Genomic DNA, 15,533 nt, shown 5'->3' with positions numbered 1-15,533 from the left:
ATAGAGTCCCTACATAGGTCTGTCGGGCTGCTTTATTGTAAATCAATACATTTAATGATTTACACTATTACCAAAATTCGCGTTTCTGTCACTCTGGATAATGGATTCCAATTGCGCACCAAGAAATTCTGGGAACTATCTGAAGTCTACATGAGTCACGAGACCGATGTCCCGACTCTCATTAACCGGCGCTGGTGTTAGCTTCTCTGTAGGCCCCGCCCCCTTCACCGGCATGCTCCGACACAGCACATTTGATCTCTCAAATAACATATCTGTTGGTTGTAATGAGCACATGCGCAGTTTTCTGTAACGAGACTGTCTTGTATTAGAGTCATTACGGTATCCGGGTTCTCCATAGCGTTGCAGATCTGATCGATTCCTCTGAAAATCAGGACGTAATGCCAAATTAAGATCGTTTCCGATATATAAGATCGTCAGATCGCCCGCCCCTATCATAAATTGCATTTCTCTATTTTCTTGTTTTAATACATTTTCTTCCATTGAAGAACTTTTTTGGACACCTCTTTATGAATGCCAATTTCATTTTCGATGCAGTGTGTTGATGTTGCACTGCTAGGCCGCAGCATGCCATAATATTACACTGCATATTAAACCTCGATTATGCAGCCATTCCCAAAAGTTTAATGTTGGTGAACCCACAGAGAATTATCACCAACTCTGCAGTTCCTCGCAGCGCTGCGCAGCTTCTGAGTGTCTTTCACCACATCACTGTGCTGGTTCAGTCTCGGCGCTCCTCGCTAAACACTGTTTCCAGCAGCGACAGCAGAAAGAGCTGGTGTGAAAGGAAGATAACTAAGCAGACTTCAGCCACTGAGTCTTCAAGTCAGGTTGAGCTGATACAAATTTATTTTCCCATATCTTCCAATAACAACTTTGTACTCAAAGAGGAGGAAATGGTGCACATCTGCTTTTATAATGTCTCCATTATTTTTATGTTATCCTTGAAACGTGCAGCCTCGAGCATATACATGTTCTTCTTTACCTCCATGTCTTGTGCGTTGGCAACACATTTGATGGCATTTTTGAGGGCGGTTCGGAGAGCTGAACAAAAATATTTCCAAGGGTTTAGTGTGGCGTCTAGAGACTGAACGCTCTGTAGAGAACAAAACGGTAAATGAACCATAAATTAAGCTGTGTTTTCCTCTCTTTTGGCAGCTGTCAGCAGGTGTCGTTCGTTGTTACAAACCAGCTCTCAGCTCCGCGATGGCTTGGAGGTAGGGTGGTTCACACCTTCTTCATAGTTGTGATGGTCTGCCAAAGGAGACGTACACGGCTCCTCGGAGCTATGCAGAGGACCCGGCGTGTTCTGCTCAGGGCCATGCGTGTTGAGTGTGCTTCAGCTTCAGCCGTGCAGCCCATGGTGCTGATGTCAGACAGTATAAAACGGCTGCACCTGGGGGGGAAGTGAGCAGCCTCTTCCAGATTTATGATGAGGATCAGCCCCTCATTCTTTTCCTCTGCACTGCTTCCTCAAGCAGAGTTCTGGTGCACCACAAGAATGCCCATCCCTGTTACCCTTGGTTTCGCTCTGTTAGTACCAATTAGATGGCTCGCAAGCTTATGCGTTACACGGCATGAAAAGTGATGTGAGGCTCTTTGAGCTCTTGTTGTCTGTGACAACTTTGTGCTTGACGTGTAAAGACGGGGGGTGTGGGGGAGGCTTTTATCTGGTGGGAACCTTTTGAATGTGCTCAGGTTGAAGGATTCACTATGTATTAGGCACAGACACATAGTGCAGTTTTAATTAGTACAATAGGTAGGCGGGTGTAAAACGAGAAACATACCAAAAGTGGTCAACGCTGACAGTTAGTGTTTTTCAGATGTGTTTCTTCATGGGAATAAAGCTAACCACGAGACAAAGTCACAAAACAAATGCGAATCAAAGCTATTCTAAACCCACCTCTTCATTTCAGCTACTAATTCGGGAGTCAAAACAGACGTTTATCACTGTTGGATGGTGGCGTGGCTCACCGCACCCTGTCGTCACGGAGCATTCGTTTTTCAAACATTGTTGCCTGGCGAGGATCCAACTGGAACTGAAACATTGTCCATTCAAATGAATTTGTGGTTTGTCGTCGCGCATGCATCCAGGGCGCTGTTGGCAGCAGTGATACGAACATTGATGCAGTGAAAAAAAAAAAGAATTTGATTGACTGTTTCTGTTGAATTATCTTTTACCACAGGGTGACTATAATATTTATTAACATAAGGACTGGGCATTTTTTATTTTTTTAGGGATCGCAAAATTTGCAATAGCAAATAGGTTTTGTAGGGAATGTAATGTTAATTTAAGTGTATGGCAGATCGCAAATCTGATTGATACAGATTATGTCGGTGAAATATCTCCCAGCATTTGATCAGGATTTTATTCAGTCAACAATTCAGATGTTACGAGTGTATTAACAGTGAAGCAGAACCACCATCGTTCCCCTGAACTCAACCAAAGAGCTGTGAACGGAACCCCAGGCAGGACTGAGGATGTGAGCCCTGGGCTGTGGTGTGACAGCTTTGGGGATTTTGCAGTCGAATGTGACTAATTAATTATGAATCAATAATATCCTGAAAGCAATAAGCCATTCACAGCATTATTAATGCCTTGTGCGATTGAAAAGGCGCCGGTGTGCACAGGAAAAAGTCAGGGACTAGTTGCTGTCTCTGTGATACGAGAAGTCATAACACACGCCATCCACTGTGTTTATGTTTGAAGACCTGGTCCCATCCGGACCACAAAGACTGGGCCCTGGGGCGGCGCTGGGCTCACTCGGTGGTGCTGCAGCTGTGGCTGCAGGAGGAAAGTGGAACAAATGTTGTGCACTCCCCTCTGTCAGGCTCTGCAAAGTGATAAGCTCTTCTCTTCCACAGCATCTGCTAAGTATATTAATAGTCAATTGATAATAACCTTAACTCCGGGCAATTAATAATTATTAAGCCAGAACCCAGTGCTGCAATTAAACATCACGCTTATTCAAAGTGTGATGGGAAATACACTATAGACTGTGAAACATAATTGTGTTGCTGTACATTCAAAATGTACCGTGTTAGAAAATCCCATCAATATCCATCATGTGTTTATGAATTCTGCTTCTGAGAACATCGCTTCATTATCGCACCGATTGCAATTACGTCTAATTGTAGCACCTAAAGACAGCTTGAGTACATTTTTGATCCACCCTGAGGGCTGTAAAGGCCGTGAAAATTTTATTCACTTCCAATTTTCCTATCAGAAGGCATTTCTGTTCGAAAGGGAACTGGCGGACGAAATGCTGGGAAATGGTGGCTGGAGTTTTCGGCTCCTGCGGAGGAGAGAGGCGAAACCGGCATGAGGAGTGAAAGTGCTTTATTACAGCGCCGCTCGGAAGTGTGCAGTTCACTGCTTTTTAGGAAGCCTTCTAAGTGGACCACGGGCCAATGCACCACTCCTCAATGTCCCTGTAATTCCGATGGGATGGACGGATGGGAGGAATGGCTGCATATCCATCAGGGCTGCTGTGAGTGTGTGTGGCTGAGTTCATATGTGTGGAGAGAAATGTGAAAAAGGCAATCAATGGAGTGAGTGAAAAAGAAATGAAAAAGAATGTTAAAAAAAAGAAGAAATAAAGGTTGTGAGGATCTCCCTGCCTGAGGAGAATATTTGACAAAATTATGTTTTAATTTCCTTCTGAAACTTTGAAACTTTACTCTGGATGTAGAAGTGTGTAAAATGGCCTAAAGAAGCCGATGCATTTTCCCATTCGCCTCCTCCATCTCCTCTTGCTTAATTTTTATCTCCTCATGATGTCTCAACGTGAACATTTGAAACACATCATACACTCACAGATGACCCCACTCCAACAGATCTCAGTCTGCCGTCCCGGCCAGGAAATATTTGAGACGATTTCTTCAGGAATGTTGGAGCGAGCATCTCCTCGCAGAGTGTGTTTCGGGTCAGTGCGGTTAAACTCTGTCGTTTCCAAATTAAAAAAAGGAACTGGCTCTGGCGTCTGATCCCAGTGGGATCAGACGCCAGTGAGGGGTCAAAGGTCGCGAACCCACTCGTGCGTTCGGCCTGGATTACTGCAGTAAAAGAATGATTCATATCCTTTATTGAGATAAAAAGTACAGAGACCAGTGCCTGCGTGTCAAATTTGAGACTTGAGATGATTGAGATCTTGTACCTATAGCCTTTACTTCTGGGAAGTTACATTTACTTTTTCATACGGTATTTGAATTTATAATTGTCAGATAAATTGTCAGATAAAGGGAAGTGGTGGCATAATGAAAGTAAGTATCTCAAAATCCACCTCTGGTATTGAACTCTACGGGTCATTACATTCAGCTCACATGGCTGCGTCAGACATTTAGCCCCACAACTTGGACCGACTGAAGCTGTCTGTCACTCAAACGAGTGTTTACGTCCATTTTCTTCATCTACTTCACACTCAAATAAATATGAATGGCCCTTAGAAGGCAAATCTCAAAAGCACACGCACAAAAAAATAATCTAATTTGTTCTTTTCCTCAATTTGTACTTGTTTTTGTCTTTGTACAGAGGAACATAAAGGAAGGATCTTTATTGGTGAGAACAGTTTGTTTAATCCCACTCAGCTCGACTGCATCTTTAAGCGGAAATTAAACAGCATTGTCAGCCATCACCGAGGTGTCTGTTACACTCAAAAATCCACTCTTCTCTTTTTTTTTGCAAAGCACAAGATTGTCTTACAATGACAGATCCGTCCTGTGCTCTCTCAGTCAGACCTGATGGATTCGGCGTGGGATCTCAGGGCCGCTCCGGGGAGTTGCCTTCTCACCGCCTTTATGGCTGTGATTGAAAATGAATGTCTTAAATCCTGGCAGTTCCCCTTCAGCCTGGGATTAGACGACTGGCTGTGCTGTCCCTCCATGTTGTCGTCTTCTTCCCGCCTCTCCCCTCCTCTCTGCCACGCTTCCATAGGCCTATCTTTCATCTGTCTCTCACTTGACATCCCTTCATTTACGTTCATCTTTACCTTGTGGTGGCTCCTTTGTTAACCTGATGTGATTTCAGAAATTGGAAACATGAAAATGAATTGCATCCACCACAGAACATTGATAATTAAATGAAACCAGATTAGCTACGTGCTAATCTTGCCTTGGCTACATTTACAGCAAGGTTATTATATAAATATAATCTATTAAGCCCAAAGCTCCATTCAGACAGAAATGATTTCAGTGGGGGAGATTTGCTGATTTGAATCCCATCTGGAGTACACGTCTCCGATTTTTCTTCTTTCACCCCAGTATTAAACTGCTCCGTCCAGGATTTGCCTTCATGGTGATTTACTTAGCATAGTAATATAACTGTTTCAAAATGTTGCATGGCTGCATATTTTCAATTTAGTGCTTATTAAAAAAAGGCTGGCAATGTACAGCAGATTGCGGCAGCTATAATTTGGCACTGCGTGGGGCAAACGCTACCCTCTCATTCATTTGAATTCAATGAGTTGATCCAGAGGGGGTGCCAACGCAGAGGGCAAAGGCTAAGAAGAACAACAGTGACCTAAACCTGGCTCAGCTACTGAGAGCCCTTAATGTGCAGGTGGGAAACTCAACGACACGCTGCATTATTGCGACCCTTACCCCATCATGACTAACCTTACTGAAAGCTAATCATAAACGGTACCAGGTCTTAACTCTTAAATATTATCTGGAGGACACATACATGCTGCCTGTCCTTAACGTTCACACAGAGATGGACCACAAAACCTTTGCTGTTTCTGCTACAGATACTTGTAAAATTAAATATCTATTCTTTTAAGATGATTTTGAATTAATTTATTAATTGTGTGTGTTGGCGTATGTTAGCCTTATTTAGTTCAGTTCAGTTTAGGCACTTTATTTAAGGATTGTTGTGGAATAAGAGGTACTAACCTGTATTCATTTCATCACTACCTTTGTGCTAAAATAATTACACACCAATTTAGGACATTGGATTAGGTGAGATGTAGGCCTCTAGACTTGATAGAACAATAATATTTAGCTGATATTACAAAATATCCCAGTGGATGGTGGGTATGCCACCACCCACTGAGTCTAATTTTCTCTTCTGATTTGGATTTCTGTGTAAACACATTGAGAAATTAGAAAGGAATTGATTTTCTAACATGTAGATTTCCACAAATGTTCCACTCTTGTTTTTGATTAAATGTGTAACTATTTGCACATTAAACAATTGAAGCTCAAATTATTTCAGTGGCAAACATGTGGCATTGCTATAAACTGTATGTTTGGGGTTATTACAATGTAATTCATGGGTCTCTCACACGGGTCAAAATGGGAGAAGGGAATGGAAACATGCACACATTTCTGCCAAAACGTATTTGTCATTCCTGACTGAACATTTGACAACATAGTTTTTTTGATTTGAGAATGTGAGAGACACCAGAGGTTCCCAGTGCTGGAGTCAATTCAATCACTGACCTTTTGTTTGAGCTAACAGCATTGTTTTATTTCTGTTCCCTACCATATTTCTTATTCACGTTTCCTTCAACACCGTTAGACATATTTGCCGCAGCAGATTGTTTTCATTTATCAATTTATTGATTGTGTGTGTGTGTGTTAATGTAGCTGTGTGCCATAACTCAGTGTCAGCCTAATGAATCTGGCACTGAGGTGAAAAACACGGCTCACGCTGGAAATCCCACCATGGTTGTTCTTCCTTGGCAGCGTGGTTCGACCAGACCTCCAGACTTGGTATCCCACACTCTGGACTCTACAGCCTGGTTCAAATGACTTCTGTGGGAATGACCACAGACCTCACTGTGTTATGAGAGCCTTGAGATAATGTATATTGTGATTTGGCTCTATACAAATACAATTGAACTGGAACAGAATTGAATTGTGGCTACAGTGGTAGCACTGTGGCTTCCTGTGATGACTTAACAAACCTGATTTGCTGTAAAAAAAAAAAAAAGTCAGAGGAGAAGGTCAGGTGTTGTTGATATTAAATTGTAAAAAGTGGCAGGATTCAGAGCACCTACATCCAAAGCACTTTACAATTCACAGTACCACAGTACGAACAGCCTGCTTTTCCTTGCTGTTGGCAGTGTGTGCTCTGTGATCAGTGTGTGGACCCTTGTCCCAAGACATGCTGAGCTTGTTTGCTTCTGGCAGCTAAAAACAGTGAATCTTCGAAATGTCCGCTGCTCCGTGATGAAGGATAAACAGAAGATGAGAAATTGGTCTTCCATCACTGTGTGTGTTTGTTTACAAGGATATGCACACGTCCAGCCTAAATTTGCCCAGGCAACAGCCTGTTTGCACTGAGCTGACCCACTGCAAGGAAGTTAGATCAAACTAATTCACCATATGGTTTAGACCTCAATTACTTTTTGGTAATGCATCCATGCGAGACAGATATGGGGCATCCCAGAGCCAGAAAAAAATAAAATTAAAATGTCATGCAAAGCAATGTCTTATAGTTGACATGATGGTAGGGCTCCAGGTGAGTCTTTTGAAGTTATGGTAATGATTGTTGACGAATGGTATAACCAACCCTGTGAATGAAAATCTCCCCTGCCAAACGCTTGCATCACGCTGAGAAGTTATTGTAAGTTTCTTTCATATTATATTATATTATATTATTATTGCTGTCTGGTCCACTACAGCATTTTTATGTCCTTAAGTGATGTTGACTTATTAGCGCTCTGCTTTGTGTTCCGTTATGCATGAGACCTGGAACAAGCTATCATTTGTAAACGTTTACATCACATAATTTCACACAAAGCAAACTTGAGGTATGTTTTATTCAAACAGCAAAATATATCAGTATGTTCCTGAAGGTCAACATCTTGACTACTATCGCCGACAACTGTTGTTCAGTTATTGTAGATTGTGAAACTTTGAGGAGGATGCACAGCCATTTCCAATATATAGGTTTTTGTACGGCCATAAATTTGCAGGCTGGAATACTAAGAGACGGTAAATGCACACACAAAAGAGCAACAGCAATTGTGTTTGCACCCATGTCACCATAATTTAAACAACCTCAGCCCCAAACCCAACATCATTCTGTATTCCGCTACGACAAATCTGTGATCAAAATGGCACACACACACACACACACACACACACGAGTGAATGAACATTACATTACATTACATTCATTTAGTAGCATTTTGTCCAAAGCGACTTACAATAACTGCATTTAACCATGAAGATATTACACAAAACTGAAACTTGCAGCACAGAGTGGACGGGCTGGAGTGTAAGGTTTGAGCACGGTGGGCGAGTGGTAGAATTTTGGTAGGTTGAAGACCATCCGGGCCGCTGCATTCTGGATGAGCTGCAGAGGTCGGATGGCACATGTCAAACAGAACAGTTATTAGGGAGTTGGAGTAGTCCAGGCGTGAGATGACAAGAGCCTGCACCAATACCTGCGTCGCTTTCTCTGTGAGGAACAGACGTATCCTCCTGATATAGTGGAGGATGAATCTGCAGCAGGACACCTGGTCGTCCAGTGTCACACCCAGGTTCCTTCCAGTTTGAGCAGGGGTCACCACAGAGTTCTCAATGGAGATGGGGAGGTCGTTGGTGGGAGGAAAAGCATCTCGGTCTTGTCCAGATTGAGCTTCAGGTCGTGTGTCGACATCCACTGAGAAATGTCAGCCAGACACAGAGATTCATGCTGCCACCTGGGTTTCAGATTGTGGAAAGTACCACATGAGTTGGGTGTCATCTGTGTAGCTATGGTAGGAAAAGCCATGTGATTTAATGACGGAGCCGGGACCCTAGTAGTGAGGTTGCAGGGTTCAGACACAGATCCTCTCCAAGTAACCCTGTAAGTGCGGTCTTTGAGGTAGGATGCAAACAGAAAGAGTGCAGAGTCTGAGACTCCCAGCTGTTGGAGGGTGCAGAGGGAATATTTTGTTGATGCTCATTGCGACAGTAGTTACCTAAAGGGTAGACAGGTCGGCTTGTGAGTGCCAAACTAAGTATTGGGGTTGAAGTTTACTCACACTTCACACGTGTCATTATAAACATGTCAGTACAGAAGCAGAGTCATTTGCATAGACTCTTCAGCTACTTTCTGACTGTCTCTACAGTTGACATACACTGCTATTTTGCCACTGCTGTCACAGTCAATGGTACAAGTTTTCAACTTCCTGTCATGGCTGACAATGTATCCATGGCAACTACCAATAATACATTGAGAGGCATGACACTGGAGATAATTTATTCCTTAGATTTTACATCACCAGCAGAAAGCAATTCAGATAAATTATCCAGTTTGGGCCAATAAACAACATTTATGATTTTTTTATTATTAATTTTCATATTGCAAACTATTTGATGTCCTACTCTGTTTAGCTGTGTGATGAGATTTAATAGGTGGATACTGTAGTAGCTGCCTGCAGTGTAGACCTCAGGCTGATAGTTGAATCAAAGTCATGTCAACTTGCTGTCTGAAACAACCTTCCAATCTTGTTCAAAGAAGATGTGTGAAATTTGTTTTGAAACCGTTGATTTATGTATTCAAACAAAATAAATTGATTTGCAGTATGCACCTTCAAGGCAGCATGAAGGAACCACATTACACATGTCTTCCCACACCAATGTGTGATCCACTCAGCTAATGGCCTTTAGTGACAGATGTTTGCTCTAATGCTTGCTGGAAAGAACGACTTCAGCCTACGCATCATCATCTCTGTGACTCACGTTGCTGCTCTCTGTCTACGCCAGTGAGGGGAATCATCTCTCTCTTCTATTGATTAACATTAGTGTAAAGAAGAAAGAAAATGGAACAGTAAATTATGCAACCCCCCCCCCCCAAACACACACCCCAAAGAAGGGAGGGTGGGTAAACATGCAAAATGAAAATCAGTGAAAACTCGGCCTGATCGATCTTCATGAAAGTCTAATAAGCAGAATGACTTTTGCAATGAGTCAATATTAGAAGTCACTGTCAGAAGGGGACTTAGCTGGGAAAAGATGAGGATAGATGGAGCTAATGTAGGAGGAGAGGTCTGCGCAGTCTCTCTGTCACACACAGCATTTAAGCTGCCACACAGTTTGGAGCACTAAATCACCTCACCTTATTTTTCCCTCTCTTTTAGGGGAAGCTGTGGCTTGGGAGATAAAGCGGGTCATCCACTGTTTGAAGGTCAGTAGAGTAATCCCTGTCTCTGCAAGTGCACTCGTCAAAATGTCTTTAGGCAAGATGCTGATTTCCAAATTGCCCCTGAAGGCTATGTATGAGTGACAGAGAAGTGCTGTCACGCATGTGAATGAGGGTCATAGTGTAAAAAGTGTAGACCAGAAAATCGAGATATGAATGCAGTCAATTAAATTTGCTCCTAATCTAGTCCAGCAGATCATTGTACATGAGGTGGGCGGTGTTCAATTTATCAATGTGATGCTGATTTAATTTTGAGCTGGTTATTTGAAGGTTAGGGGAGGAAGTGTATTATTCCTCTCGTCTTGTTGGTCTTTTAAAGTTCAAGTTCCCCTTCGCCTCTCTGTCTGACATACCTGTGGGTCTTATCTGTGGTAACAACATTACGTCACTGAAAAAGAAAAGAAAAAATGTTGTTTTGCTGCTACACAGACTTTTGAGTTGTCTCTCAGACCAGTATAGGTCATGGTTAAAGTTAACACCCTATTGTTTTCTTTGTACTGTACCTAAATACAGCACCTGGGTGTTACAAGTCCATTATTTAGTGTTGACACGGCTCTTTGAGAGGCACAAACACGCACGGACACAATAATTCCCAGGCCAAGTACTGTTTGTGCAACTCTTTTTACTATATACTGTATATATTACAGCATGCCCCGGCTTGTGAAGACTCTCAATAATATTATTATGATCACGTTGAAACTCATGTGGGTACTGTGGAGGTGTGCGTGTCTGCACGGCGCTGCGAGTGTCGACAGGTCAGTGAATTGCGGATTAGACTTGTGAAATGACAACAATGCAATGGAAGGTATTCAGACCCTGACTGCATCCAAGTGGCAGGGAGGCAGGGTGTTGGTGTGCACGGCCATGCGGTACATATTTACTGGGCCAAGAGCAAAGCTGCGGCAGCATAATTACCAGTTTGGACGGGGAAACAGTTGTTAAGAAACATCTGGATGCTAGTGCACATGGAGGGCGGCAGGTGTGTGGTGGAGGGCTTTACAGACCTGCATAGGCCAGGTATTTACGCTGTGATCCCCAGACCTGTTCTGCTGTATTAAAGGACAGATGGTCATGTTAGAGCACATGGGAACAGTAGGGCTGCCTCATACTGTAGGAAGAGACGTTTCTGCAGGTTTCTAAGTTATATTTAAGACATTCTAAATCCATTCTGAATGTGATTCAAGGGCTATTTATGTCCATGCTGACAAAATAATGGCTGTCATAGAGTGGGATACAATAAGACAGTCAGACTTTGAGGATGCTTACAATGTGAATAGATAACAATATTCCAATATTCTGTGAGGGCAGGTGTTTGCTGATGGATTTTAGAACAACTATAGGTACTGTGGACTTAAGTTCACAACACAGTCAAACTCGTTCCTAAGACATTTTAAGACTTAAAATACAGATAATTGGATTCGAGGCTTCACAAGGATCTGTTGAAATGCTTTTCAGCTGTATGTTCAAGTTCGCATCATCATGTGCATCAACACTGTTTTGTCTGACACGTCAAGGAATAAGAACAGCATCTGACAGGTTGTTAACCAACTACCTGTTAAGACAAAAATAAGTGGGAAAAGAAAATTATTGTGAATATTAAAATGATTTTGAAACTAAACGTAAAACAGACCTTCTGTCCTGCCTTGATTCTGACAAGTCGTTCTGTAGTTATGTCCACTTACACATTGTGCAATGACGAAACTATTAGCACCATTTTAGGGTTACTCATGTAAACCAACTACAACTCCCAAGTTGCACTTTTCACAAGAAACAAGACTGGTCTTAAAGATACAGATAAGCTAATGCTCAAGCTTATGATTCCTGATAAATATTGTTAGAATCAGCCTTGAACAGACCACTTCTCAATAGCAACTGCAGCTTAGGCTCATGGGTATCATGGCATTTAGAGCTGCCTACTACTAAGTGCTCATGATTTAAGAACAAAAAGGAGTCACTTTTACCTGCTGTTCCTCAATCAGTTGTTAAAAATACACCCTAAAAATGCATTTTAGAATTTCTTCAGATATTTCAAATGGTTAGAAAAGATGGTCATAGGATAAAACACAACCTTCTCTGTTTTCTGGAACCCAGAAGATTTAAAGGTGACATATAATGCTCATATTCATGTTCATACTTTTAATTTGGTTGATCACTTGAAAAGGTTTACATGCTATAATGTTGAGCAAGGCATCAGTGTTCTCACACTGCCCATTCCTGCAGGTCCTCTTTTCACCCTCTGTCTAAAACGCCTGTTTTTTTTTGCCCCTCCTCCCGATGAACCCCAGTCTGCTCTGATTGGCCAGCTGGCCCAGTGTGTTGTGATTGGTCAACAGATTTTCAAAATGTGTAGGAAATGTCTCACCCCTTCTCCAGAGAGGTGGAGATTCTCAGAATGCAGGCGGGGTTAACCCAAAAGACTCCACCTGTGACTTCACAGTGGGAGAGAAATCTGAACCAGTTGTTCAGAGCCAGGCTGTAGGGTTCAGCCAACTCACTCCAAAAAAAGACAGGGTGGTCTTTTTTCACAGTTTGTGGGCCGGCAGGCTCCACAGATACACACATTTATTTGCACACACACTGAAGAAAGTGATTTTTTAATAATATCTCACCTTAAATGAAATTTGACAAATCAGAAATATAATTTAGCAGGAGAGAGATATAATTACAGAAACATAATCCCCTTACAGTTTATTTAGACACTAATATCTGACCCCTGACCTCATGTTGAAACTTGAAGAAGAAGAGGTAAGATATTGCATTACATTTGCTACTGTTAGATTTGCTGTATAAAGACATACTGTATGCATTTTCATGGGTGCTCTCTCTCTCTCACATACATTATGACTGACTGACTTGATACTGTACATATACTGTAGTGTGTGTTTTTGTGGGTGTGAGTGAGCTGGCCTGGCCCAGTTTTGGGGATTGTCTCCACAGATTTGCTGACTGGCTGAATAGCGTTAACCTTGCTGAGCCCAGTTGGGGGCACAGAGAGACATAAATGAACAGATAGATTTCAGCTCCAGGAAACACTAGTGGAATATTTATCGACCTCATCAAATCTGCATGGAAAGTCCCTGTTGGTAACATGCAGGAGGAGACGTTGCTAAGCAAAAGAATATTGCTCAAAAATGAGATATATACACCCAATGAATTGAACTGACAACCCATGAATAACAATCGATAAAACAGCATTAATATTTCAATAGTTCTCCCAAAACACACAAAACATATTTCCCCACACATCCCCAATGATATGTAGCCACACAGAGCATTTATTTGCTGAATTCTTTAAGATATTCTTTAGTGAGACGAAGGCTGCGGTGGAAGGGATTGGAAATGTTTTTTGTGCTCATGGCATTAAAAAAAAATTGAATTGGACCAAATGCTCTGTAACAACAAGAACAATGTGGTTTTTGTTGTTACTCAGGATATTCCACAGAAGACACCGTCAATATTTGTTACAACTTTCTCCTGAAGGCAGAAAGAAATATGAACAATTTGCCGGTTTCTTAGAAGCAATAAACGCAGAGTTTTGCCTACAGTCACAGAAATTTTAAACCGGTTGTGTTAACATATCCATGTTAATGGTCAGTGATAATATTCTTATGACTTTACTAGACAGTTGAAGAGGAAACAAATGGCTATAAAGTCGAATATCCAAATTTTTGCATGAAAACTTGAAAAAAATGGGTCATCTGTCTAATTTACTACATTACTATCTTTTGTTTGCTGAACAAAGACAGGGGTTACCACGTCAAACTCCCTCTCTATGATCCTAAGGCTGTATAAGCTCAACAATTCTTTCCCTTGCAATTTATGAGTCTTTTTAAAGCTGCAAGGTGCACCTCTAATTTGAAATTTAATAAATTTGAGACTTGACAGAAATTCTTTGAGTCAAACTTTTGGTTCGTTTTTGTCAGTCAGGATGCAGCGACTTCTTGGGACATTTCAGTCTCGGCGAGTAGCTGCAGAGCGCAAGCTCCTCACTTTCACGCATCTCTCTGGTGTAAAATCATTCCACATACAGTATGTATCATTCTGTCCACTTGGTGAAGGCGTCTGCGACAGGTGCAAGCAGCTGTGGACATGGACCCAGAGTAATTCTTCCCTCTGCTTGGAAGTGGTGATATATGATAAGATATCGTTCACAGTTTCTCTTGGTGGAGTTTGGTTTAAAGTCAATTTCCTTTACACGTTTAAAGTGTATACATTTTTTTTCATTTCAATGAAAATTGGTGAAAACTAAAATTTCGTCCGTTTAAAGGGGAAAGCAGACTGACCTAGCTTGACAGTTGCTGTGGTTTCTTGCAGCTGTACACTTATATAAACTCCCAGGTTAAGACCATGCACGCCTAATCAGACAATGGCAGCAGGGTAAACAGTAGACAAAGAGGGTTTTATACAAGACCAGTGGGCTGCATTTCTGACACGCGCTTGCTTGTTTTTACTTGTGTTACCTGTGGATGCTGTAGCTGCATAGATGGTACACATAAATCACAGTGAGGTATCGAGTCCTTGCCTAATGAGGGAGCTTGGAGATTTCCTCCCTAGCCTTTTATGTGGGTCAGTGAGACGAGGGCGTGGAAAGATCGTGCCCACACTTATATGTGCTCACACGTCCTGGGATGAGCCTGACACCGCTATCCTTTATCTGCCGGTAAGATGGAAGTTTGTGATGGCTTATAAAATAACATATGGACTTTTTAGGCTAAAGGCTGTTACTGGCCACAGAGGAGACATCTTATCAAACAGCCTCATGGAGAGTGAGTTATTCATGCTATTTGACATGCCTGTGTTGGTGTCATTGCTTTGGCATCAGACAGTTATCACAGAAAACTCTGATGAGTCTCAATATCTGGTTTTTTTTTTAGCATTTTCCCCTCCACATTATCACCCTATAGAAAGAAAAGGGGCCAGATGAATTCAGCAATGTCATTTCAAAGCCAGGTATATGTGCAAATTGAAAGAGACTCACACAGGGAAATTTGTTTAGGTCTGGATGGTGGATGGACAAAGTAGTAGTCCACCAGGAACCTGTTCTACAAAGCAGGATTTGAGTTTTCAGTCCTGCGAAGCAGGTTCATTTCTTCACAGAAATAAATCACCATGGTAACTTGAACCTGATCCTGAGCAGTTTCAGTTTGTTATAATAGATCAAAAAAACTTTTAACGCCCAACTACTGACCAATCAGCTCACTGGAAAAAACAGAGTCATCAATCTTACACGATCCTGACTGGGACAAAAGAGCCTAGTACAGTGGAGTGGAGTATTAAATATGATAGCTTCATTTGAATTTAACAATGATTAATTGATTCCCGACAGAATCCTTGACAGTGTTGGCGCTTTTACTGCTATTCTATCACTGTAGGTCAGAAT

At 41.9% G+C, this 15,533-nt stretch overlaps 1 protein-coding gene across 2 annotated transcripts in view; it reads left to right on the top strand.

Moving 5' to 3' along the window:
• Window positions 1-15,533, top strand: part of LOC118302466 (cell migration inducing hyaluronidase 1) — a 155,300-nt gene that overhangs the window by 19,713 nt on the left and 120,054 nt on the right. The window contains exon 2 of one of the 2 annotated variants that reach the window (XM_035628615.2): window positions 10,092-10,138. The exons of the other annotated variant lie outside the window; for it this stretch is intronic. The gene's annotated coding sequence lies outside the window, so the exon portion shown is untranslated. The remainder of the gene's footprint in view (window positions 1-10,091; window positions 10,139-15,533) is intronic. 2 annotated transcript variants of the gene reach the window in all.

This window comes from Scophthalmus maximus, chromosome 4, assembly GCF_022379125.1.
Source record: "Scophthalmus maximus strain ysfricsl-2021 chromosome 4, ASM2237912v1, whole genome shotgun sequence".
Lineage (NCBI taxonomy): Eukaryota > Metazoa > Chordata > Actinopteri > Pleuronectiformes > Scophthalmidae > Scophthalmus > Scophthalmus maximus.
The sequence above is the reverse complement of the archived record's forward strand: the minus strand, read 5'-3'. Positions and strand labels throughout refer to the sequence as shown.